General features: G+C 44.7%; 1 protein-coding gene across 17 annotated transcripts in view; it reads left to right on the forward strand.

Annotated features, from left to right (window-relative positions):
• The window catches only part of MAP4 (microtubule associated protein 4), a 170,282-nt gene that overhangs the window by 24,697 nt on the left and 119,741 nt on the right, over positions 1–25,844 (forward strand). For 15 of the 17 annotated variants that reach the window (XM_074573810.1, XM_074573816.1, XM_074573820.1 and 12 more), the window contains exon 2: positions 7,120–7,173. The exons of 1 other annotated variant lie outside the window; for it this stretch is intronic. The gene's annotated coding sequence lies outside the window, so the exon portion shown is untranslated. Of the gene's footprint in view, positions 1–3,750; positions 4,186–7,119; positions 7,174–25,844 lie in introns of those variants that run through there. One more of the 17 variants, XM_074573807.1, reaches the window with a different exon arrangement.

Here is a 25,844-nt window from a genome sequence, read left to right on the forward strand (position 1 = left end):
ACGTTTGTATTTTTTTCAAATGTGCACGGCATCACTGACCGCTCCATTGACTCTCTGATCTGTGCAGCGTGAGTTTGTCATCTGTGAAAGCGGAGAGGAAACAAACAGCCCTGTTCTTGAACCATCTCAGGACTTGCCACGTTAGGGCGTGGGAAAGTTATGGTGTTCTTTACTGCTACCCCAAAAGGATGTGCTGTGGATGAAGAGCGAGAGAAGGATGCTTTTTCGTTTACGTGTTGAACAGCCTGTTACAACCTGGTTGCTGATAAATGTATTTCAGGCTTGTCTGCTGGGGATGTGACCTCGATGCCTTTATGACTTGCAGCTAGAAGCCTTTTATTTCTTCCTTGTCCTCCTTCACCTGTGGCTGGTGGAGGCAAAAAGGAAGCGCTAACTATGGCTTGAATAGGATCGAGCTCCAAGAAGTTCCTTTGCAACGTGAGACCAAGAGTTTCCATGCGGTTGAGAAATAGAGCTAATGGAGCGACATACAGCACTGTGTGGAGAACGAGAGAATGAGGATTGAGGCAGCCCGTCAGCTCAGCGGCGTTTTGGGTTAAAGAGGTGGCAGTTGTGGGTTAGATACTGGTGAAAACTTATGGTCACCTCACACCTCCAGCTGTTTGTTAAACTTTTAAAAAAATGTAACAGTTGAATCGGTGTGAGTGAAGAGGGTGGTGAGTTGGAAATAGCCCTCTATTGAGCTGTTATGGGTGGGTGGATCACACTGTGAAGGGGCAGAGGAAGACTGTGGAGAATATATGGAGAGTTGCTGGTTGTCTGTGCTAGCCGCCGGCTGGTTGTCCACGCTAGCCTGTGAAAAACAGATTTGCCAGGCATTCAGTTTAGATAAAAAGAACCATCTAGAGCAGAGAGACCTTATAAAAGACTTCTTAAAGGCTAGCAAAAATGAGCATTTTTAAAAAAGGCATGGAGAACTCAGACCTTGCAAACCACCCCTGTTTCTTACAGTAGTGGGCTGGGGAGACTCTCTTGGTGGTGTGCTCTTTCGCAGGGGCAGATGAGGATGACCTGGACTACTGGAGTTTCCAGGAAGCTGGGCTGATGTGAATATCAAAACTTACTAAGTAAGAGCTTCTCATCATCTGGCGTCTCCGGCTGTACCTGTACCGGTGAATTACATGATGCTGGGTGACTTCTGGGAGTGCTGGCGTACAGCCTCGGTGCTGTTTGTTTTCAGAGTATTTCCTGTTGCAATCTCTGGCCTTGGGGCAGAAGTCTTCTCCCAGGCACTGGTGGATGCTGTTCAAGAGCTGGCATGGACCATAGACCGTTCCCAAGAGCCGTTGGCATGTACCCATCCTGGTTTCAAGAGTAAGACTTCACAAGTGTGAATGCAGCCACTTCCCACTCACTGCTGTCCTGGGCACATTTAAGTCAACTCTGACTCTGAACCTCCCACTGGGGAGGTAGCCTTCGTGTTCCTTCGGGATTGCAGGAAGCGCAATCAGTTTAGCAGCCTTTCATTAGAGGACAAGTGAAATTTGAATAATGAAAGCTGCTTTTTTCTCTTTGTCCTTCTCCAGGGATGATTAGTGTTCAGCCCCAGCTAGGGCAAAACGGCCATTGGAGCAGCTTCAGTTGCATTTAGTTTAACTGAGGGGTGTTCCTGTTTCAGTCATCATTCAAGACTTGGCTCAGGTTCTTGCTGCTCCTTTTTCTAATGTGCATGCAGCTGAGTTTTTACTTAGTGAATCTCCGTAACATCTCAAATCATTAAAAATGCCCATCTCTGGTCTGTACTACCCAAAAAGATGGCAGGTTGTCGGATAACGCTAAGTGTGGGCGCGGGCGTGTGCTTTGACAAATAAAGCGTATGACAGGAGTCACAGTGGATCTGTATTGATTAGATGGAACAGTAGGAGGAATTCTTGAATTCTTAAAACCTTTATTTGTAGCTGTAATTTGGCGAGGCTGAAGGCATACTGTTCAATGGATTGTTCCAAAAATAAATATTTCGGAAGAGGATTAAACTTGAATGTGAAAGACAGTTTTTTTCTTATGCACCAGTGTTCATGGAAGGAACTGGTCAGAAATCACTATTTGCCTTAAATTTTCATGCTCTGAATGCAAATTAGAACTGCTTTCACCCAAACTACTCATCCACACAGGAAGCTAGAGGTGCTGTGGGGAATAAAACTGCGATAGCTAATTTTAGCTAATTTAGTCCTGTTAGCAGCAGAGTTCTTCAACTGTGAAAAGAGGTACTTTGGTCTTGCTGAAATCACTTTCTTTTTTTATTGCGCTTCTAGTGAAAAGGAATGTGCTTTCTTTCTCACCAAGGGTGTTTTCTGCCTTGGGTTTTCATGTTTTCTTGCTTTTTTTTTCTTTTTGTGGATCTGGATGTTTGTGTGTTAAAGCCTTGGGGGGGTTTGGGTGGTTGTTTTTTTTTTTTTTTTTTTCCTGTTTAGACACATCTGAAAGATCTCTAGAAGAATTCAAAAATTACTTGTGTCAAAACATTTCATCTCAGCCATCTTTGGGTGTTTCCAGCCTTTTGTCGTGCGTCTTCTGCCTTGTGATGCAGTTGACTTCTCGCTCAGAGCCTCCCCACGCTCTCCGGTTGTACACTAACCAACCGAGGACCACTGGCTGCTGGAGTCTGCCTCTTAATTAGTGTTGGCTGCACCGTCCAGGCTTCAGGATCATTCTGAAAGGTCCTTGGTTGGTCCTTGATGCCGGTGATTTGGCAATTCGTGAGTCACTCTTGCAGCTTTCTGGAATCATCGCATGTTGTTTCTTTATTCGAATTGCTTTTGACATACGAAAATCCACTGTGTTATAAAAACAGCTACACTTGTGCAGCTGCTTATTTACTGTCTGATTGCATGAACCTCACTGGTTTTTAACTTTGTCAACCTGAATTGCTATGGAAGACTATTTGTTAGAGCCTGTCCTCTTTCATAAGGATTTAATGTGGATATTGGTGAAGAATATCTGCTTGCTTTGCAGTTAAGACCTTTATTCTTCTGTGCGCTACCTGCAGTTGGGAAGTATGATCTCTTTCCGCAAGTAGCGAGAGTTGCGTGACTACCGTGAATGTCTGACTTGCTGCTCATGAATGTTTCCTGAGAAGATTATTCACTCTTAGAGTTCAGTGGAACTCCATCTTGTGTTTTGAAGACTCTTTAAATTATTAGTCTAACTTCAGCACTTTCCTTCTCTCCTGGGAGATGCTCTACTCAAAAACCTAGAATTGAATCTAAAAGCAATCTCTCAAATACTGCCAGCTTTATCTGAGATGCCTCATGCGAGTGTGGGAACAGGAGTGTGATGCTTAACAAAAATTCATTAAGTATTTGGCAGTGGTACCCATTTAAAAAAAAGTCCACTGTATATTCTAGAATAAATTCTCGTTTTGGGTTCTTGGTGAGTTCAGTTATGGGCAAGGAGCCAAGACGGGGGCTTGTGGCTATAAAGGTGGTTTTCCTTGTTCGAGGTGTGGTAGTTAATTTGCTGCCAGCACGATTCCTCCAGGGGAGGACTGGGGTGAACATCTGAGCTGCCTTAATCTCCGGGTTTCATGGCCACCATGTATATATAGCTCAGGGTTTACAAGACTCTGCGTTTGAAGCTGTGGAATTCGACAACGTGATACTGCTTTGCATGTGGAATGCTGGAGCTGCAATGTGTGCCGCCCCTCTCAGCTTGTCATATCGAGTGATCTCCATGTACCGTGCATATTTAAGACGGGGAGCTATTTAAAGGAAGCTGTTTATCTAGAGATTTGGAAACCAAGTATGAAGGGTGAGAGACAGCAGGAAACCAAAAGATCGAGTGGCTTTTTCTCCCGGGATATGGGAAACAGTCTTCTGAATTTGGGGATGAGTAAACAGAAAGGGTTTAGAGAAACTGAGGGAGCCTGTAAGGGTATCTGATATGATGAATGGCACATTCTTTCTGTTATAAAACTTAATTGCACTGGAGGACATTCCATTTAGCTGGGGTAAGAGGGATAATCCTGAACGTAACTGGAGGTTTGCTCTGATGTTTCTCTTTGGCAGTACAGCAACACAAACGCAGATTGAGAGGAGCACTGTTCATACAGAAAGAGCTAAATTATTGGCACTAGAGACTCTCAAATCATGATGACTTTGTGAGGTGGAGGTGGGGGACTCGCTGCCTTGCTTCTGTCAAGCATCATTTTTGGGGTTGCTGAGTGAGGTAAGTTGTGTGCTTTTCTCATGGACCAAGGAGAGGTGGTAGTTTACTCCCTCCTCAGAGGGGCTGCCACTGGAAACAGGGTAGAGCCAAGTAATTGCTACTTAACGAACTTTCAAAATCATAGAAAAGCAGAAATGAATTGTTAATGTTTGCCCTGAAATATGTATATGCTTTTTGTGAGTCTCGGAATGACTCTTGTATTATAGATGGGGTGGATTTGGTGAATTCTCAGGTGAGAAAGAAACAGAAGGTAGGAGACGAGGTAGCAAGCAGAAAGTAGGCTCGTGTATTCACGGGGTGCCGGCAATTCAGGTGGGGGGAGGAAACCCATCTGTGTAGAAAACTGGGTGGAGGTAGAGAAGCCATTGAAATGCTTAACAGTAAAAGTGCAAGGAGCTTGGGAAGCCGAAGAGCTGAGGAACAAGAACTACTGGTGCAGGACGTGAAACTGGATATTACAGGGATGGCAAACACGATGGGACAGTATGCATACCAGGCAGTACCTGTTTTCTGATAGCGTAGGCAAGATAAAAATGACGAGTGGGTGCGGCGTGGGATGTACATGAAATAATAGACTGCCTTTCCTCTGCTGCGTTGCTTTTCAGCGTCACTTGCATAAAAATTGCATTGGGGGGAAAAATAAAGATGCAAACTTGGAATCAGTGTTGCAATGTGTAGACATCTCTTAACATACTTCCCAGTAATACTTTTTCCAAACTGGAAAATGGTTATGGCTGATAATGGAACACGTGAGTTGGTATTTGCTGGCCAGATGATAAATGACTTCTTCCTCTCCACCACCACTGTTCACCAACACTTCTGTAAGTGGTCAGAGTCTTCCTCAATTTATTATGAGAGGGGACAAGGCGAGGTCTGTTTCAGACTACTGTAAGACCTGGCACATAAAAAAAAAAAATCTTTGCAGCCACACCTGCAATTTTAGCAAATCTGTCAATATGGTTTGAGAAAGACAGATTGTTTAGCATTTCTGCTTGTCAGTCAAGAACCGCACATACTTAAGGAAACAAGCCATCTTTACAACTGTGGGTAGTTCAGACCATCTTCGTAGTACAGGAATTCTTTCCTTCAGGGTTTATTTAAAGAGCAGCTAAAGATGTAGGTTTACTAAAGGAAGAAATCTTTTTGCCCGGACTGAGAAATGCAGTGGGTTTTACTTCGCTGGTGTCAGACCCATGGCTGATGCAACGCTACCCCCTTCGAAGTGGAGCAGCAACACCCAGCATTAAAATAGGAGCTAAGACTTTTCATTTTCTTTAATGTTCTGCTGCAAAACATAGACCTGTGGGGTGTTTTTCTTTCTTTTTCTTAACAAATGGGGTAAAGTTTGGTGCTTTCAATGCAAAGAGATTGGAATATCTTGCGTGAGAGTGAAATAACCTGGTGGATCACAGCAACAGATGGGGGATGAACTTTATTGGGGCAGACGGTCAGGCTTGACCGTCTTCTCAAAACTTTGAGAAGGTTTTTCTCACTCCTGCCTGCTTTACCGCTCACTAAAGCGGGGATGATACTCTTTTTCACTGGTCTGTTTTCTCATTTAACTGAAAGATCTGGCATTTTACTCCCGTGTGATGGGAAATGTGCCTCTGTAGGGAGAGGAGCATTAGTGTTTCTATATGACTTTGCATTAATAAGCAGGTACTGAGCTGATAGTTTGTTGTGAGACTGGCTTGGTTACTTGCTATGGTGAAGAACAAGGCACATGTTTCTCCGCGTGGATTAAAATACTTCTTAACTGAAGCTGACTCTGCAGCTTAGTTTATATTCTTTTCTGCGGAGTGCTGCCTGGAGAATATAAGGAGCATTATTTTCATAGGGTTGGTTTTTTTGGTAGATGTGCATGTTTTACAATAAAGAAACAATAATGCCCTAAGTGTAAAATATTCCATAAAAAAATTAGGGATACAATACCCAGTAGATGAGATGGTACCCTGCTAGAATTGAATTGTCTAGCTTGGATCATCAAGTCCGAAAAAGCAGGTGGATATAGCTTCACTGAAATCATGGAAAACATACAGAAAATTGCCTGCTGCGTGCAGCTGAAATGCAGCTCTTGATTTCTTTTTTCTTTTTAAATCTGGATCCCCTTAAAATATTAATCTAAGTATCATTAAAGTAATCCTTCAAAAGAATACAGCACATGCTTTTCTAGTTGAGAGACGCATCTAGCAATACCTGTAGGTTTTGACTCGTGAATGTATTAATGACACTGCGAGAGATTCCGCTCTGAAGTTTGGAAGTACAGAAAGTGGCATGGAGTGGAACAGCCTTTATCGAAGGAAAAAAGCTTCATCCTTTTTTTTTCTTGCTCGTCTCAGACTAAAACGTGACAGTTCTGCCATATGAAAGCCTTTAGAGTGCCTTGCACAGTAGCTCTGCATAATAATAACTGCTAAATCAGGCCACAGATGTTTTGGTGCCTCTTTTAGCTTTGTTCATCTCCAATCAGATAAAAATCCAGTCGTGAATCCAACCTGGCTGCCGCAGGTGGCTGTGCAGGTGCGTGCCGAACAGGGACTTTGGGAGCTTTTGAGCCATTGTGTGAACACCTGAACGACTGCTTGATGGAGGGATGTCCCAATCATCCCGGATTGCTCCAGCTTTAATGGCGTGTTTGAAAATATCTATTAAGAGGCATGATGAGGGAGAAGCTGCTCACAATTTTCATGGTATATCCTTAATAGCTTGAGCAAGTGTTGTTGATGTGAAATAGTCAGAGCTGGATAATATTCCTGTCGAGGAGCGAACATTAAAGAAATGCTTGGATGACTGTGGTGGGACTGCAGCAGAATTTCTCAAGATTTAGTTAATTTTGAGTAACATAAATCATCTAGCAATCCTTAATAAGCTTACATCCATTTACTCTGTAATTGTATGGCTTCCTCTTAATTATGCATGCATTGTATTTTGCAGGCAAGCAATTTCTGAGGACTGAAGGACCTGCTAAAGGGAACACCTGCTTTTGAGGTAGGAACTGCTTTTCTAATGACACAACGCTAAATCTTTAATTAAAAACAAAGGCTTAGTACAGCTGTGTGTGTGCACTAAAACTTCAGCTCTTGTGGAAAATACAGCTACCATCTAGAGTTCTGAAATGCCGAAATCCCTGACCAAAGTTGAGTGGTAAAGCCTGGCAGAGCCGACACGCCGGGCTGCGACAAGTGGAGTGTTAAATGGGCTCTGGGAGAGTCTGTGTGTCTTTAAAAGGCAGCATGTGGGGAAGCTCTGCAGCTGGAACTTCTGCAGAATAAACATTTCTGAAACACACTTACCTTTCCATTCTTCTACATTAAACACTTTACTACTTTTTTTGGGTATTTATTACAGTTTCTAACACTCCCCTGCTGCTGCTCAAGAGAGCAGGGCTGGAATGTGCATCGAGGGATGTCCTTTCTGGCCAGCCGGACCTTCGTTCTTGCTTTCTCTGCCGCAAAGGGCAGACGGCTTGTTTAACTTGGTCACTCAAATCTTTTTATCAGCGTAAGAGGACTAGAAAAGATTAAAATGGGCAAACTAGGCTAAGGAAAAAAACAAGTCTGATTTGATTTGTTAGGAAGCTGGAGCAGCGGATCATCCAAGTTTCTCACCCTGGCCTTCCTTTGTGGAAGGCACCATAAAGCTGCTGGAGTCTGTTGTCAGGTCTGCAGAGGATAATTGAGATGCAGGTGCTCACGTAACATGTCTCAGTGAAGGAATTACAATTTCTTCATGATATTTATATGGACTGAGGGACACAAGTGGCTTGTACCTTGATTAGCATGACAGTGATTGTTCTCAAATGCTGCCAATTTCTTCAAGTCCTTGGAGCCGTATCAGCCTGTTTATGCCACTAATTAATACTTCTTCCTTCTGCCTTAACCTTAAGGTAGTCTAGAACTGGAATGAAACACGGCACAGACTTGTGCAGAAATGACAAAGCTGTTAATGTCAGTCTGCCAGTACCACCCAATGATAGTTGGCTGCAGAGAACGCAGAGGAGTTGAATGGATGCAGTTCAACTGCGGCTTGTTTTAACATCACCGACTGTATCTGCTGTGATTTACTAAAACTGTCTCGAAGTGACAGTAGCCTCGCAGATCTCCTAAAGCTTTGTCATGGGTAGGGGATAAAACTGTTCCTAAAATGCCTCTTTTTTTTTTTTAAGTCTTCTTAAATGGCAAGTGCAGAGATAACAACCTCATAGGTGCAAAGTTCTGTATTTTCAGTGGGGCTGATGCTCTTGTGCAGGATGTGACTGGAAGCAGGCTCGGGTAGGGGCAGCCATGCCACCAGTTGTTTATACTGTGTACCGTGGCTCCCTGCCAAACCATCTTAAGTCCGTCTCTAAAAGCCGTTTGAATAAAAGCCAAATAAGACGGCTTATCTCCCTCTGGGTGGGATGGAGGGAGGGGGTGGGAGGGGAGGTGCCCAGAATGCTGTGCGTGCTTTTCACTGTGGCCTCGATGCAGCTAAAGAGGTCACAGGAGGTGGACTGTCACCTTCTGCAGGGACTCAGTGCTATGCGCAGCTCAGCAGAGAAGATGGCATAGGACTGTAAGTGCCCTTCCTGCACGTTCTGGTCTTAAACTTCTTTTTTTTCCTTCCTTTCCACTTCACGTAGCTTTGACCAATGTGGTCTTAATGTCTGCCAGACTCTTTGGGTGTCTGGAACGGATCTCAGGCTTCAATTTACTTGGTCATGTTGTTAACTCCCAAGTTGTCTAAAGGGGTGAGTATGCAGGTTATAATTTTCCTCCTTTTCTCCACTGTACAAAAAACGAGTTACAATGTACGCTGCCCCTGAGAGTCCTAGGGATGCATGTAGCTGTACCTCTAAACATTTGTTGTTCCGTCGTTTCAGGACATGGAAACCAAACAGGTGTTTCCCACAAACTGTATTCAGCAGCTAAAAATGCTTCCTGAAGTAATTCATCCGGGAACATCTAATCCACGCTCATTGACTGCCTCGATTGAATAAAAGCAACTTCCTCCCCAACATCCTTTGGAGGAGCCCAGGAGAGCAGGCAGGAAGGAGGGAGTGTTTGTGTGACTCTGGCTGGTTGGATCTTGTTGGGTGATCTCGCTCTTGGGTTCTTAACAAAACCAAACCAAAACCCTGTTCATCTCAGATTGTCACTCAGGGGAAAAAAAAAAGAGTTCTTCCTACTTTTTCAGCCAACTCCAGTTGCATGTTCGGTCATCTTACTTGCTTTCTTAAACTACAAATACTTACTACAACTCTTGCGACACCTAGAACTTCATTTCGTTATTGTATTGGCCACGCGTGTATAGGTGGGGAGAAAGTACTTCTAAAAACATTTCCTGATGGATTAACACGTAATTTTTTTGGATAACTGCTCTAGCTGGGAAGAAACATGCACAAACCCATATCTCTGGGATCAATTCTATCAATGAAAAGTGAACTAGATTTGGGGTTGCTGCTGCTGCCGTAATTGTAGTAGGAGCAAGGAGCTGTGTGACTCCCAGCTCCCCTCCTGCAACCCAGCTCTGCCTATGGAGAATTCTGCTGGGATAAGGCAAGCAGATAAGAAAACTTCCTCTACCTCTGCGCTTTAGCAAACCAAGCGTGATTGCTTGTCCTCCGAGAGGACTTAGCAGTTTGCTGGAGGAGGGGCTGGTGCATTATCACCCACCCTTCGAAAAGGGGGTTGAGGAAGTATGCGTTGACCTTCCAGGCTGAGAACGCCGAGAACAGAACCGAGAAGGTTGAGCCCTTGAAGTAAGAGAGAACCCTTGGGAAGAAGGCAATGCTACAGCATCACTTACCACATATGGTTTTACTTCCTTAAAGAGATATGGGCAAACCCCTTTGTTTTGAATTAAAAACAACTTAAAAAGTGGGGTTTTTAGTACCACAATGAACAACTATCTGTTTGGTTCCCTTGTTTCTCCCCCTGTGGAAGGGAAACTGCCCGTGTCAAAGGGCACAATACTGCGATGCTGGATATTGCAGCTGTACCTGCAATAAGGAAGTGAATCACTCTCAAAGAAACCAATAGACCGTACCTGATAACACTGCAGGGGGACCTGAAATTTCTTTTATTGCTCTTCCTTTCGTGAAAGCTTGGCTTTTGTTTTTTTGTTTTCTAACCAATGCCTTGTTTTTCAGCCATAGTTGAATGTATTTGTTATCAAGAGTACGGAAATATAAATACAATAGTGGTTGAGCTGCAGTAGCTACTCCCTTCCTCCTCTGCTGGCTTCCTGCATACATTTTGGAAGGTGGAAACTATTCTTCTGCATTAATTCATTTCAGAAGTGAGTGTTCTTCCCCCTTGTTGCCACCCTATCAGATTTCAAAAACGAAAAGGTACGAGCGAAGAGAAATGGTTACTCCCACACACCTTCCTTGAAACCGAGAAGCCTCTTGCTGTGGCTCCTCTCAGCGTTTTCCCATGCTCCAGCCCGATGCAAGCCCTGGCTAACAGGACATCTCGGTTTTTCTCCGCTTTACCTGCACATTTAACCAGATAAACCACATAGGCACCATTCCAGTTGAACTAAGTCTGTGTTCATCAGCTTGCAACATTTGAGCGTGTTTCTTAGAAGAAAAAACCTAAAAAATTGGAGCAGTGCCTGGTGTTCTTCTCCTGGACTGAAGTTTGCAGTTATTTTTGAGAGTCGTTTCCTAAATGTGGTTCTGCTTGTTCTAGTTGGGTCACTAGCAGCTAATGTTGGTCGCTTTCTTAGGCAGGCAGGAATTCGGTCATTAAAACCAGCTCAAGATAATGGAAAGGCTTGTTCTTTTGACTTGTTCTTTTGACTAGCTCAGGAGGAATTAGGTTCAGCTGTTGGAAGGCTGTAAGCAGTTAAATTGACCTCAGACCATGGCTGTCTTGTTTTTTTTTTTTATGAAGTCTGTCATGAACTTTGTATGGCAGTAACAACTTTGTGGGGAGAGTGATTTATCTTCAGTTACCCAGGTCTTTCTTGCATAACCCGACACTTTTAATGCTATTAATATGTCTATACCGCGCTAATGCCGCTCCCTTTTCAGAACTGAGGAGTTCTGTGATGCTCTTATGGCACTGGGCCAACTGCTTGACCGAACTTAACTAAATAAAAAAATCCCTGGGATCCTCTCTAAGAATAAACATCACGTGAGAGCAGGAGTGTTTCCCTGCTTTAGGAGAATTAAAATGGCGTGCTGGTAGGCAGCAACGCAGCAGCTTAATGCAGCAGCTAGGCTAGCATCCCTCGCTGGCTAGAAGGGATAAGCTACGGGTCCGGAGGAAGCAGAAGGGTCTGGCACGTAACCTTTAGCTTTCCTTGCTGGTGAGTGTGTCAGTCCGGGATGACATAGTGCTTTCAGAATGTCCTGTTTTTATAATACAAGGATCTGATAAATACCCTTATGAAGGAGACGTGAACATTCTTGCTTAGCTTCTAGTCCAGTAGCGTCTCCTATCAAGCCTTGCCCTACAGCTTAAATGCCTATTAATGCACTATTGAGCAAATTTCTGAGTGCTTTTCTTTCTTTTTTTTTTTCTTTTTTCTTCCTCCCCCCCCCCACTTGGTAGCATGGGACCTACTGGAGCTGGTGTAGGCGTCTGGTAACGTTGCCTCAAGTGGGCCTGCATGTTCTGGCACAACAGTAACGGATGCTGAGATAATGTTATCTTGCAAGCAATTCCCTTGCTGAGGGAGAAAGTCTCAGCTCTGCTGGCCTGCGGTGCATTAATACCGGTAATGGAGCACACGGATGCGCCTTGTATTCTCTGGTCCCTCAAAAGCGTGTGTTCTCCCCTTGGGGAGCTCTGGGGTGACTCACCGGACCTTTCCCCACTTCACGTACGATTCTGAAGCTGAATTACTGTTCTCCCTTTCTTTGTTTTGAAGCTGTTACATTACCAAAGAGGAGTGCCTCTCTCTCTTGGATCGCAGGCAGGCAATATTGACTTCCCAGGCATCTAGCAAATCCCTTTGTGAGCTATTGTAGCCAAAGACTTCAGCTCTGCTTGCAGAGGTGCTCAAGTTCAGCATTTTTAAAGCTATACACTTCTGCCTTGTTCTAAATCGACTTCTGATTTATTTTTTTTTTTCCTTTCTCACTTGTGTGGAGGCACAAATGTCCCTGCTTAGAAGTAATTCCTAGTAACGTGGAACAGGTTTAATCTCCATTGTATCTATTGTGGAGTTGCTCCAAGAAGACCAAAATCCATGAAATTAATTGCAAAAGGTGGTGTGAAGACCCGGGCCCTTCCTAAGCATGTCTGGGAAACGCAGTGCTGTGTAAAGACAGACTTGGATATCCCAAAGCCGTTCTTGGGAGGGTAAAATGGAGCAGGCTCCACGGTTCTGAATCCTCTAGGTGTGCTCTGCTCCCACCCTAAACCTGTCTAGGGACTTCTTATCTCCATGAATTTCTGAGCATCTGAGTGCCCTCCATGGAGGGACTGAATTTTGTTCCTGGCCCAAAAATCGAACATGGGTGAAGCCAACAGAAAGCAGCTGATGCTTGGTAAACGGGCACGTTTGCCCTAAGCTGGTTTGCCTACATGGTCGCGGGGTTCTGCTCTGGCTGATGCTCTGAAACCTTGGCTGGGCACTAACAGAGCACTTGTTTCTGCTTTTTTAAATGTCTACTTCCATAGCGCTTTGTTGTGGCTTTCAAATGGCAAACCCCTACCTCTGGAGTAGTTCAAATATGTCTGTTCTAGTTCCAGGTTCCTTCTGGGGCATATCTGTCAGCTCCCAAAAGCCTGAGGGGTGGGCACGATTCTCCAAGGCAACTGATGAGTCCATAAACTAATTTACTCGCTGTAGCTAAGATCTTGCAGAATTTGCAAGTAGTTGAAACTCATTTCTTAGTATAGAAATGGGATTTGTTTCATTCTTTCGAAGTTTTTTTTGACCTTCTGATAATGGAAATCTTTGAAGTATTCTTTCAAGTCGTCTACTTGAAAAAACATGGACAGGTTTGCTGTTCCACTCATCTGGCTCCGAAACATCAAGCTGGTGATGAGTTGTCATTGATGAAAATAGTTTACTCGTCAACTTTCTCATTTGGAAGCTACCAGTTCTGCATCCTGATTGACGGGTTCTCATGCTGTGTAATTACGTTGTCAAGAGAGGCGCTTATTTTAATTAAAAGTAAAGTAGCTGCTCTAATGTAGTCAGTAACGTAACGAGAATTATTCTAGATAGGTAAAGGAGTAAAGCCTGTATGTAAACTGAGTTCCTGGCAGCAGTGACTGTACGTACCCGCTTGCCAAACGAGCCGCTTTTGTTTTCGTGGTTGTATCTGCTGGAGCTGCTGCCCTCCATAGACTGTGATGTTTTATGCTCCTGGTTCACATTTTATCTTGCTTTTTGAGTAACGTTGGCCAATGTGTTGGTCTTGGGGCACTTCTCTACAGAGTCAGTTTGCTCGCAGCAGATGGCATCCAGCCTTCCTTGGGGGCATCAGATTGCGTAGCTGAGTAGAAGAAGCCCAAAGCTGACCTCCAGCTGTGCTTCGGAACGTCTTTCCAATGCCATCTAGGACTTGATTTTTCCTTCTTGATGCCCTTTGTATAAACAAGGGAGCGGAGTTGCCAAGTTGCCTCTTTCTGCCAGATCGCTTCCACCAGCTTGAATTGTTTCTGCTGTTGTAGAGAAACCTTAACTCAGAATTGTCAAGACTTACTACAATAAACTTCTTGATGTCTGCAAGAGATACGATACGGATGTGACGCGTTAAATGCTATTTGATGGCTGCTTATTTTAATCTTCAAGGAGAGCTTTATTTCATTAACTTAATTTCAGAATCCCTCCTACCCTCTCAGATGTGTGTCTGTATACATAGGGCAACATGCTGTGAGTTCAGGAGGGCATCGAGGACCTGCTGTCGCACCGCAGTATTACGACCGTTAATTAAGCTGGACTGGATCTCTGAAAAATCTTTCTCACAGCATGACTTGAGCTCTTTCTCATCTCCTGGTTTGCAGTACCAGTGTTCGTACTGTACGGTTTTCTTCACAAGCAATAACAGAAGAAATCATCTTAGACATGAAAGCATGAGATCCGTTATTCTGGGAGCTGTGTATATAAGACAAATGTGGCACAGGAAGAATTTAGAGGAGCTGACGTGAGGTCTAAGTGACTTGAGGTGAACTTCTGTAGTGAAACTTCTCCCTCTTTGTGCACTCATTAGTCTCCTTTCCAGGCTACGGCGGCGAGATGGTCCTGCAGGAAGAAGAAGAATGAGGAGGTACAAAAGACCTACTAAAAAAAATGAGAATTATTGACTCATCGACTGTATTAGAAATGTGCCATCCTCCTCTTCCTCCCAAGAGAAGGGACTCTTTAGCAAAAGCCAGAAAGCCATTATTTTCTGGGTTCTGCTCCTGGGGAGGTGGGAGCTGCTTTCCTTTCTGATGCATGTGCTATTAAAGGAAAGCAGCTGACGGGAGCAGCTGCCTGCTTTGCCTGTTTGGTTTGTGGCTTAGCAGTCAATATGCAACACAGAAAGCGAGCGCTTTGCGGGCAGCCCGAGTTTTCATACCCTGCCCCCACTTTGACTGTCTTTCCCTCTCTCCTCTGCCAAGTGAAAACAGGAGACTCTTTCCCCCCGTGATTAATGAAACTCTCCTTATTTGGTGCTGCCTCTCTTGGTGCGCGGCACAGAAAACCCCGTCTGCTGTGAGACGGCCTGAAAACCAGCAAACAAGTATGACTCTGGGCAGTTTTGTTTTTTTTAAAGTAGTTAAGAAATAGGTATTTTAGAGCTAAAACATACAAGTCTGTGCAGAAGGTGGGCAGACTCCTTTATTTTCCTCAGATAAGCATTTATGACTTTTGGAGATGACATACCAGCCTTTTTTAGGTCTCTGATTTCAGCGCTTGTAGGCCTGTGTGGAGCGAGACACTTGAAAGTCCCTCACAGTTATTATCTATGAACTCATCTTCCATGTGGCTGTTTTGAAGGCCAGCCAAGACCATTAATCCCCACCTTCTAGAGTCCCTAATCCCTGCTGGGGTTTATAGGAAAGTTATTCTTGTACTCCCGGTGAAGCTGCTCTGGCGGAGTATCTATCCTGCTGTAACTTAAGGCAAGTTTATTAATGTGACTTTTTATCAGCTTGGAAACGGTACAACTCCTAATGTAGCAATCTGACTTGGACGCTCTTACCCCATCTTGCTGAGTGGTTAATAGTGAAATTGCCCAAAGGGAGGGAATCATTGAGGAGGCTGGTGTTCTCTTATCTCATCTCCGTGTGCTTAACTCTAATTAACAACAGTAAAATGCTCTTTGCAGGCACAAATACGTGCCACGTATTTTTGGGAATGGGTGCAAGTGAAGTGAAGTCAGCGTTGGAAGAGGTCTGCTGGGGGATTCTTTGCAGTTGTATCACTCTTCCTCGTCTCAGCCTGACACTCCGAAAGCCTCCCAGCTCTGGCTTTTGTCCAGTTGTGGTGAGACTGATGGAAGGCCCTTTTCCTACGTCAGCCTCCTCCCTTCCAACCACCCTTCCTTGCCCAAAGACTTTTCTTTGGTTCCAGCTAAGCTTCTCCAAACACTTGGGGCTGGTTCAGGTGGACTTCCTTCCGTTTGTTGTCCTTCTAGGGTTCATTTGTGATTTGGACAGGAAGGAAGTCTCAATGATTTTTACCTTCAGTTCACGATTGTTCGCACTGGTCAGGTTTGGTAGCGTTGCTCAGCTCTCTGTGCTAAATCTTCTGGTGGTTGAAGTGGTTTTTACAGGGCTGGGGGCCTTTGCTGTCAAAGGGAGCTGTGCTCCTTCTCCAGTGGGATGTACCATAGGGAAACTGCAAAATTCACTTCAGGCTTTTAGACACGTTTCAGGCAATTTAAGTCTCATTCCCAGGGATGTGATAGAGTTATTCTCTTGAGTGTCTGGAGTTTTCTGGCGCTGGGTTCTATGACCCAAACTAGGCTCTTCAAGGCCAGATAGCAGAAGAAGTTGCTGTCTTGGCTTTGCTCAGCTGTTAAGTGTACTGATAAAGAGCGCTGTAGGCTTCATCCCTGGAGTTCCCGTGCCGTCTCCTTCTGGAGCCGTTGCGTGTTGTTACTTCCCTACAGAAAAGACAAGAAGTTCTGTAAAAAGTATCTCCTCACCCTGAGCAGAGGAAGAACCTGAATTAAGACCAAAAGGGAATGTAACTGCTGGAAAACGGCAACTGGGACTCTGAAATATGAGTTAGCAACCAGTCTCACTGTGCAGTACAACTGTCCATGGACTGGACTTCATACTGAGACCTTTGGAAGGAGCAAGGGCCAGTCTGTGCTGGGTAAATGCTACGTTCCAGAGACGTAATTCTTCTGGACGTGGTGATCCTTGAGTCCCAGGGTGTTATCTTAGGGAGCTGGAACAGCAACAGGTAAGTCCAGCCTTCTCAGGTGCATCAGCAACTCCGAACACTTTCAGAGCAGTAACTGGGCCTATTTTGTGACTTCTCTTGTCTTCCCTAAAGCAATCTTTAGAGAACTCGTTCCCAAAGTGGGAATCCATGAACACATAAATAAAATGTGATGTGGTCATCTTTACTTAAGTTTGTAAAAAACAATGTTACAAGTTAGTGGAGATGATGTCATATCACCCACAAAAGGAGGATTTTTTTTATCCTTAAGGGAAGAAGTCTAGTAGTCCTAACTAGAGTTGGATAATAAATTAATAAAATATATTTATCCAGAGTGCCCTAAGAGTTCCAAATTATTATGTGGCTGTAGGTGATGTCTGCCTGTTGTGGTGCTTATGGGAAGATGCAGTATGGCAATAGTCTTGCCATGGGTGGCCGGTAACAGGTCAGCCACTCCCAGCTGATGGAGAGGCGTTGCGCATTTCCATTCTTCCCCTCCACATCCTAATCCTTTCCTGGGAAATAACTACAGGGAGAAAAATATAAGCCCTGAGACAAATTGAGCAAGAAAAAGCCTCTTTCACATGGCTCTTGCCCTCCTTCTGTTTCATGTGGCAGAAGTTTACTTCCTGCATCCTGGCCCGTGGCCACACGCGGCTGTGTGGGACTGGGAGGGTGGTGCTGTGGATGGGGAGCTCTCAACTGGGATCCGCAGCTCCTGCCCCACGGGACTGCTGTTGTCTCAGCCCCATCAGCTGGTCGCGACAACTCTGCTGGCAGTAGCTCACAAATGCCCAAATACTCTTACAAGTAACGACAACATTTGGAAGCTTTTTTCGATAATGTTTTCTTTTATCTTAAAGCTGCATTTTCATACACCTTTCCATGCAGGAAGAAGGAGGTGAGAAGTAGTGAGGAACTAACGTCTGTCTTGCGTGTGTATATATATATATATATACATATATATATGAAACTCTTGCTTTTGGAGCTGGCCTTCCAGATTCGTTCTGTTTGACTTCGTAGTCTTGCAAGTCAGGCTTTTCCGACTCCACTGACTTCTGGCCTCGCACTGTGGACAAATTGAAGCAATTACAGACAAGTAGTAACTTGTGGGTCTTTGGAAGCAACAGGAGGAAGACCTGTGTATATTAATAAGTAGGATCAGCGTCTGCCTTTCCATTGCAGGACTAGTTGGGACTCCTAGAGCTAGCTTCATAGCAACCCCCCCAGTAATTTTAACTCTTAAATCAAGAGCAAGAGAGTTACCTGAAAATTTGAATGAAGAAGATTGGCCATTGTGTATCAGAGATGCAAATTCTGGAATTATTCCTCAGGTTTTTTACATAGCCTTGTCTCGTTTCCATTCTTAGCAAAAGCCACTGCATGAATGAAATTCTGTGTCTACTGCAGGACCGCACTATTGTGTGCTCTCCACACCACTTTATGCTCTTGGTCTGGGACAGAAATGGATCTTTTGCAAAACTGTACGTGTGGCCGGGGAGGTTGGGGGGGTTGTTTTTGTTTGTTTTTAAAACTTGCCTTCAAGATACAAAATGGAAGTTCTTTGGGACTTGTTCTATTTATAGGCTTTTGATCATTGGCTTTGGAAGTCTGAACAGTGGTTTTCAAAGAATATCAGAATCCCAAAGCGGTTGAGATTTTTTTGGGGACTTCCAGAGATAATCTAGTCCAACAGCCCTCCGCTTAAAGCGGGGGCCCCTGGGGCAGGCTGCCCAGGACCGTGCCCTGTTGGGTCTTGAATATCTCTTGAGAACAGAGAATCCCCAGCCTCTGAGCAACCTGCAACTCTTCATCTCTTAGCCTGAAGTAACTATACCCATGGTGTTGGTTATATGGAAGATGATTGATTGATTGATTTCTTTCTGATTTCCTTTATTCTCAGAACATCAATGTAAGGGGTGACCCAGGGGATTCCTGGCAGTCAGATATTTGCCAGGTGAGAAATGGTCTCCTCTTTAGCTGTCTCCATCTTTGATTTTAATGAAGTCAGTCACGTCATGTTCTTATTGATGCCTCCGAAGTCTCCGTCTTCTGTCATTGAAGAATGTTGTATGTACAGGCACCTGCACGTATGTGTGTATATATTTAGACAAAGTGCAAACAAGAATTCTTACTGGTGCTCTTTCATTTGGGTATTCCTTCTGCCTTGATCTTTGACAGAGCTCTAGCTCCAGCTAATTATTTTTATTTTGCATAAATGCTGAATGTAGACTTTATTTTTAAACTGCTTTTACTTAATTGAAAACAATGATAATAAGGGGCATATAGTGTGCATGTTACCTGCCACTAGGATACAGAGATTCCTCGAAGCATTGAAGTACCGGTATTTTATTTATCTATCTATTTATTTATTTTCCTCCACTAGTAACAGATCTGGCTACAGTGATCAGTTTGTGTAGAGGGCTTCCATAATAACTGGGAGCGATGCAATCTGTCCTCTCCAGGCAACTTTGCTCGGGCAGAATCGCCTTTCTTCTGTGGGAGAAGTGAAGGTTAAGTGGAAGGTAGTGGAACGTGCAGGAGAGTTCCTACCCTTGCAGGTGGTCTTTGGCCAGGAGCCTGGCTGCGTGGGTCACTGGTCTCCCTGCGTTTGGGAACAAATCCTTAGTGGGATGCATTAAACATCAAGAGTGGTCAGGCACTGGGACAGCCTGCCCAGGGAGGGGGTTGAGTCACCATCCCTAGAGGTATTTAAGAAACATCTAGATTTGGCACTTCAGGGCGTGCTCTAGTGGCAGAGATTGTAGGGTTGGGGTTTTTTTTGTGTGTGTATGGTTGGACTCGATGATCTCAAAGGTCCTTTCCAACCATGAAGATTCTATGGTTCTATGGGACACAGCAAATGACACTAAAATACCAGAGGCTTTGATTGCAGAGAGGTCTTGTGTTGTCATGCCCTGGATCACCAGAAACCTCTATTTTATTGAAATCTATGACGAGATCAATTCCTAATCTGAATTACAGCCGAGTTACGTGTCGGAGTGACCCAACTTCCTTATGGACAAAGATCACCATAAAAGCGTGTTCTTTTGAATGAGCAGTACAGAGCATTGAATTCCTCTTTGAAGAATCTATTGTAGATGCAAGTGCAAAGGTGGCAGGGTTGAGCGATGCCGTGATCTGTCCTTGCTAGCATAAGGCTAAAGTTTCTTAAAAAACCATCATCTTGGATCACAAGGCTTCTGCCCTGGAGAGGGTGGACCAGCCGTGGAATCTCATCGTGTTTGTTACAGCTGTAAATGTATGTAGTCCTTCCACAAGGTATTTCAGTGTTGAGTAGCTCTCGCAGTAGTTTTCTCTTGGCCAGCTCCAATGGAATTTTTATTTGCGTTTGAGAACTTTGGAGGTATCACTGCCATAGCAGATAATGTCTCATCATTGTGTGTTGTTAGGCTGGGCAGCGAGCTCTCCAGAAAGACAAACCATACTGGTTTTCCTCAAGTTACAATTTGGCTATCCATACTTGAGAAAAGTAGACTTGAATTGTCCTTGTTGCCTTCTCCTGGTCCCTGGAGGGCCTTCTCCTGGTCCTGCAGCTTCTTTGGGAGGCCCTTTACCTTAAAGAAAAATGGTTTCTTTTTTGTTAAATCAAGTACAGATAATTTTAGGTAAGTGAGTGTCTACATTTACAAAGAGTGGCTATAAACTGAAATGTAGCTGTAGTAAACCTGAAAAATTTGGGACTGTCAGCTTGCAGGCTGGCTTTAATTATGGCTTTTGTGTTGACAGGGAGTAGGAGATCCACATGTGGAGAGAGGAGGTTATTTTCCAGCTTTCCTCTGGCTTGTTCAGGATTTCTGCCGGGTTATCTTTGTAGACTTTTATTGTTTGGTGAAATGTAGGCTCTCCAAGTTACGAACGTCTGGAAGGCGGGAAGAAAATAGAAGTTGGCTCAAATCTCCAGAAAATGGAGAGAATCTTTTTAGCGTTACTGAAGAGGCAGGAATTCCGTGAGACTGCTGCCTTGCTCTGCTCATTCACACGCAGTCTGAATAATTGAATATGAGGAAAACACGCCTCGTCGGCTTTATTATTGCTTTCTTAAGGCAAGGCTAGCTCATGAAAATGTTTCAAGCTTATGGAGCAGAAACATTCATTAAAAAGGCTCGTATGCAATTGTAGTTGTAGAAGCTAGGGATGTTTGCAGTACCAATTAACAGCAAAAATAATGTTTTACTTCAAACAGTGGAGAAATGGCTCGTATCTTAAGTAATGAAACCCTACAAATTGATGGGTGCTATTTAGAAATACTGAATAAACCCCAGAACTACGTAGACTTTTACAAGGCATCATGAAACTAAAATAACTGCACTTGAAGCCATCAACTTTGAAATTCCAAAGTTGGAATTTATAAAAGTTGAAGATACGGTATTAAAAAAAAAAAAAGCCTTTGTCAGTTAGAGCTCGTTTTGTTCAAATGACTTTCCCTGTCGTAGTCTATTGGCCTCGCTGTGCCGGTTTCCGTTCTGCTCTGACAGTTGCTCTTTGTTTATTCAAAAATATGAACAAGCCCATGAAAGCGAATGGCTAATAGCACTAACGAAGCGCAGTTGGCATACAGACTGTGCTCACCACCCGTCCCCAGCATCTTCTGCGGAGTCACTGCAGTCACCTCCCGTTTTCCCCATCCCCGAGGACGGGGCCCTGCTGAGACCGTCACTGCTTCCCAGCTCGTCTTTGCACCCGCTGCCTGGAAAAGTTTGCTAACCTGCCTGGAAGAGACCCGTGGTGTTTTCCCTTGTGTCCGTATGGAGATGAATGTAGAGCTTCCACATCTCAGAGCTGTACTGCGAAGCGGGGAAGCTGATGAACACCCGTAACGCAGTCATGCTTCCACTTGGTTGTCTTGTGGCTCTTGTGTTCATTGTCCTCCTTTGCCTGTCCCCTTCCACTTCCTCAGGCTTGTTTCCTTTTTTGACTTAGGCTTTTTTCCTTATCCAAAGTATGTATATACACATATATATATATATATCTGTGCGTTCCACCCAAGACTTTACCTTTCAGTACCTAAAGGGGGCCTACAGGAGAGATGGGGAGGGACTCTTTATGAGGGAGTGTAGCGATAGGACGAGGGGGAAGGGTTTTCCACTGACAGAGGGGAGACTGAGATGAGATCTGAGGAGGAAATTGTTGGCTGTGAGGGGGGTGAGCCCCTGGCCCAGGTTGCCCTGAGAAGCTGTGGCTGCCCCATCCCTGGAGGGGTTCAAGGGCAGGTTGGACGGGGCTTGGAGCAACCTGGGCTGGTGGGAGGTGTCCCTGCCCAGGGCAGGGGGTGGCACTGGGTGGGCTTTAAGGTTCTTCCAACCCAAACCGTTCTATGATTCTGTATTCATGCCTGCTCACAGGCTTGCTGTCCTCTCCCAGTGAAAGACCAGCAGTGCTTGGGACGCTCCTTTCTTTATCTGCTTGGATCTGTCTTGGCTCCTTGCATGCCTCATGTGCAAGTTCAGTTACCCAGGACCAAACAGGCTACAGAGAGCTTGGGAATCTCCGGGATTGTTTCAGCATGTGTGTGGTGTCACTGGGAGCTCGTTTAACCTGTTCCGTTGTGTAGGCTTTTTCCTATAGGAAAAGAAGCTGAAGTGAGACTTGCAGCCCGAATCAGAAGCTGAGGGGAAATGTTATTAGTGACCTGGTAAGTGGAAGTAGTGAGATACCAGACAAGGAAGAGGAAATGATTCTGAGCAAACAGTGTTTTGAGGAAGCAATAGTGGCTGTAGCTCTGCCCCAGCTTTGAAATTCTGTTGACAAGCTGAATCACAACTTCGCTAAACCCGTCTAAAGTGAGAAGTCAAAACATCGTGTTTGTTATCTCGAGTGTGGCCATAAACTGACTGTGGAATTGAACCCAGATTTGCATCAGGCCTTTGGAGCTATTTTGTGGTTATTGGCGTGTGGTTCAGTGGCACTGACTTCTGTATGAAAGCCCAGACTTCTCAGGGACACCTTGCCCTGTCCCCAGTCGTCTGCAGTACCCTCGTGTCTGTCACTCCTCTTCCCAGACGCCGCCTGCGTGATGCGGCTTGGTAATCCTGAGGGGAAATGCCTACGTTGTCCGTGTGTTTCTCCGTGGAGGCAATAATAGGAACTTTTTCCCCTTTGATTTAGTTGTGTGCTTTTTGACTTGTATCTACAGGAGCTTGGAGGTTCTGGGACCGGTTTAGTGTATTCTGTATACTTAAAATGAGCCAGAAAACTGCTGGAGAATTCATGCGGGGATGAGAGAAGGGAAACAACTCTACATGTGCTTTGTCTGTTGTAGCAATCCAGGCGTAAAACCAACAAATGCCCCAGATCTACCTTCTCTGTACTTGCCACTTCTTTTGTCCTTCATAAAAGAGGGAGGCAATTACTTAAGCTGTACAAATAATAGCTGGAAACTCTCTTGCTGTATTTATGTATGGTCTGAAGGAGAATGTGGTTTTGTATGACATGACTCTTACCGAAATCCTGATGTTGCTCAAAGTCCAAACATGCATTTGAAATAAGTAATAAGATACTGTATAAATATGATAAATATGTAGGCGATGCCTTACGTCGGCAGCCCATTAGCGCCACAAAGGTTGTCAGCACGAGTGGTGTGACGCAAGCTGGGAACTGCTCCCGGCTTCAGCTCGGAATCACGGAATTTTTCAGAGCTGGAAGGGACCTCTAGAGATCACCTCGTCCCACTCCCCTGCTAAAGCAGGATTGCCCAGAGCACGTCACTCAGGGCTGCGTCCAGGTGGGGCTTGAAAATCTCCAGAGAAGGGGACTCCACACCCTCCCTGGGCAGCCTGTCCCAGGGCTCTGTCGCCCTCACCGTAAAGAAGTTTTTTCCTCATATTTGATGGGAACTTCCTGTGTTCCAGCTTGTGCCCGTTACCCCTCGTCCTGTCACTGGGAACCACTGAAGAGTCTGGCTCCATCCTCCTTAAACCCACCCTTCAGATACTTGTCAACATCAATAAGGTCTCCCCTCAGCCTTCTCTTCTCCAGGCTGAAGAGTCCCAGCTCTCTCAGCCTTCCCTCATCAGGGAGATGCTCCAGTCCCTCCATCATCTCGGTTGCCCTCCGCTGGACTCTCTCCAGCAGTTCCCTGTCCCTCTTGAACTGGGGAGCCCAGAACTGGACACGTAGGAGTACACAGCCCATAGGAGTTATGAGAACGCTGCCCACTGCCCGCCGGTTTAAACAACTGCTCAGTGTAAAATTGGTGTTTGATTTTCCTTTTTATGGAAATACTTATAGTCTTCCACTTACCCAGTGGTACGATGGTGCATGTGGTGTCTAGCAGGTCTTGAGTTATCGGGACTGGACGGCCTTCCCTCCCCTGGTGAGATGGGAGCTGGACATCACTGCATTTTGGGGAAAGTAATTCCAGAATGTAAGCCTAGAATTCAGGACTTTGAAGGACATTTTGAAGCTGTTGCATTGGTTTTTCTAGCAAGTGAGTTGAACACGAATATATGTGTTATTGGAAAGAGTTTATTAAAGATCCCTTGACCTGTTTATTAAAGATCCCTTGACCTGCATCTCGCTACCTCTAAATAGAAGCTTCCAGTAATTTGAGTGGTTTCCTGCAAGTCGGAACATCCATTAAAATAAAACTGAGATCTTATCATCTTTAACTTTTTTAAAAAATTAATCCTACTGATTCAGACTATGCCAAAAAAAGAAATCATAAAAAATTAAATTGGGTCATAGATTTGTTGTGCCCAGCCATGGAATGTAAAAGTACTTGATTCGCTGTTGTGTCCTCTCCTTTTGAAAGATAGATGCAGACGTCCCTTTCGTGGCAGACTCCCTTCAGGATGCTGCGGAGGAGGATGACTTAGCACATATCTGCTCCCTGCTGTCCTCTTTTCTTACGCCTCACTGGCCCCTGCTAAGTGCTGATGAGAGCCTCGGCTAAGAAAAGCAAGCTGACTTACGGCAGGAGAAATGGGAATTATGGCTGAGTTGTCCCTGTTTCTTCCAGTTGGGGATTCTGTTCTGTATGTAGCTAGGAGCTAATTTTAAAGGAGCAAGTGGATCTGATGCCATAATATACAGGCCTCTTCTAAATCTGTGCCTCAGATTTAAACAGACAAAAAGCAAGGGAATGTTGCTTCGTTTCTTTTTCCTCTTAGGTGTGCTGCTTCTGTGAGTAAATGTCTGTTACCTCTTTGGCATAAAGGGTGCCCAAACTTCCCTTTGGGGGAGAATATCTAGTTAATAGTAGCAGGGATGCAGCCACTAACCATCCAAATCGGTGTTAAGAGGAAGAGCGGAGGCTGAGTACAGCTCCCGTGGTCCAGGACAGACGTGTACGTATGGGACACCGGGGCGGGCGAGTGCCAAAAATCTGGGGGAAGTCAGGCAATGCCTTATGCCAAGCATGATTCTGTTTAAACAGTTTATAAGTTTTCAAATATCTTTTTTTTTTTTTTTTGTGGGCAGCATCCCCTGCCCCCACTTGCCCGCTCTTCCCTTTCTCCACCTTCAGACGAGATGTGCGAAATCTGGGTCAGACTGATCCTAACTTTAAACTCAAAGGCGGTGCGTGCCCAGAGGCATGTACACAACAGCGCCGTGAAGGAAGCTACAAAATGGAAAGACAGAGTTCAGGAAATAGATTCCACTCTTGCCTCCATGGGAAGCTGGAGGCAGTGGCTTTGTGCACGTTGTTTGTATCGCGTCCGCTTTCCGAGCGTTGCCTGGATGAGGTGGTATTTCTTGAAAGTTATTCCACTGGGTCATTTAAAGTAAAACTTGGGCAAGGAAGGGCCTCTTCTTTGGGACCTCTAGGCTGTTGTGAGTCTGGGACTCTCTAAACTGGTTTGCAGAGCACCGGTTCCGTGTATATTAGCAAACTTCAACCTCGTGGATGTGGTGAAACATCAAATAAGATGGTGGGAACACCCAGAAAGGAGCTCATTTTGAAAGGGAGAGACTGATGGAGTTGAGTAAATAGTAGGGGCTCTCTGGAACAAGATGCCAGGATGGGGGGATATGGGTGAGAGATTAAAATAACTCCTCTGTCTTGCAGATGAGCTCACAAGAAGATGGATTTTATTTATCAAAACGAACAGGTTACTCACTGGGTACACAAAGATTCTGAGCATAAAAAAGAACAGATGGGGCAAATACTGGGTGTAACGGATCAGCTGTTGCTGGAACATGAAGAGGTCTAAACAATTCTTTTTCTTTTTTTTTTTTAAGAAAAAAAAGAAGTGTGAATTAAGGGAATATGATTTATTCGCTGTGGCATAATTTGAAGATTTCCTGTAACGGGGTAAGGAATGTCTAGCTACCGGAAAAATCTTTTCCTTGTCTGTAGTACAGCTGTCGCT

Source organism: Larus michahellis, chromosome 2 (genome assembly GCF_964199755.1).
Source record: "Larus michahellis chromosome 2, bLarMic1.1, whole genome shotgun sequence".
NCBI classification, from domain to species: Eukaryota; Metazoa; Chordata; class Aves; order Charadriiformes; family Laridae; genus Larus; species Larus michahellis.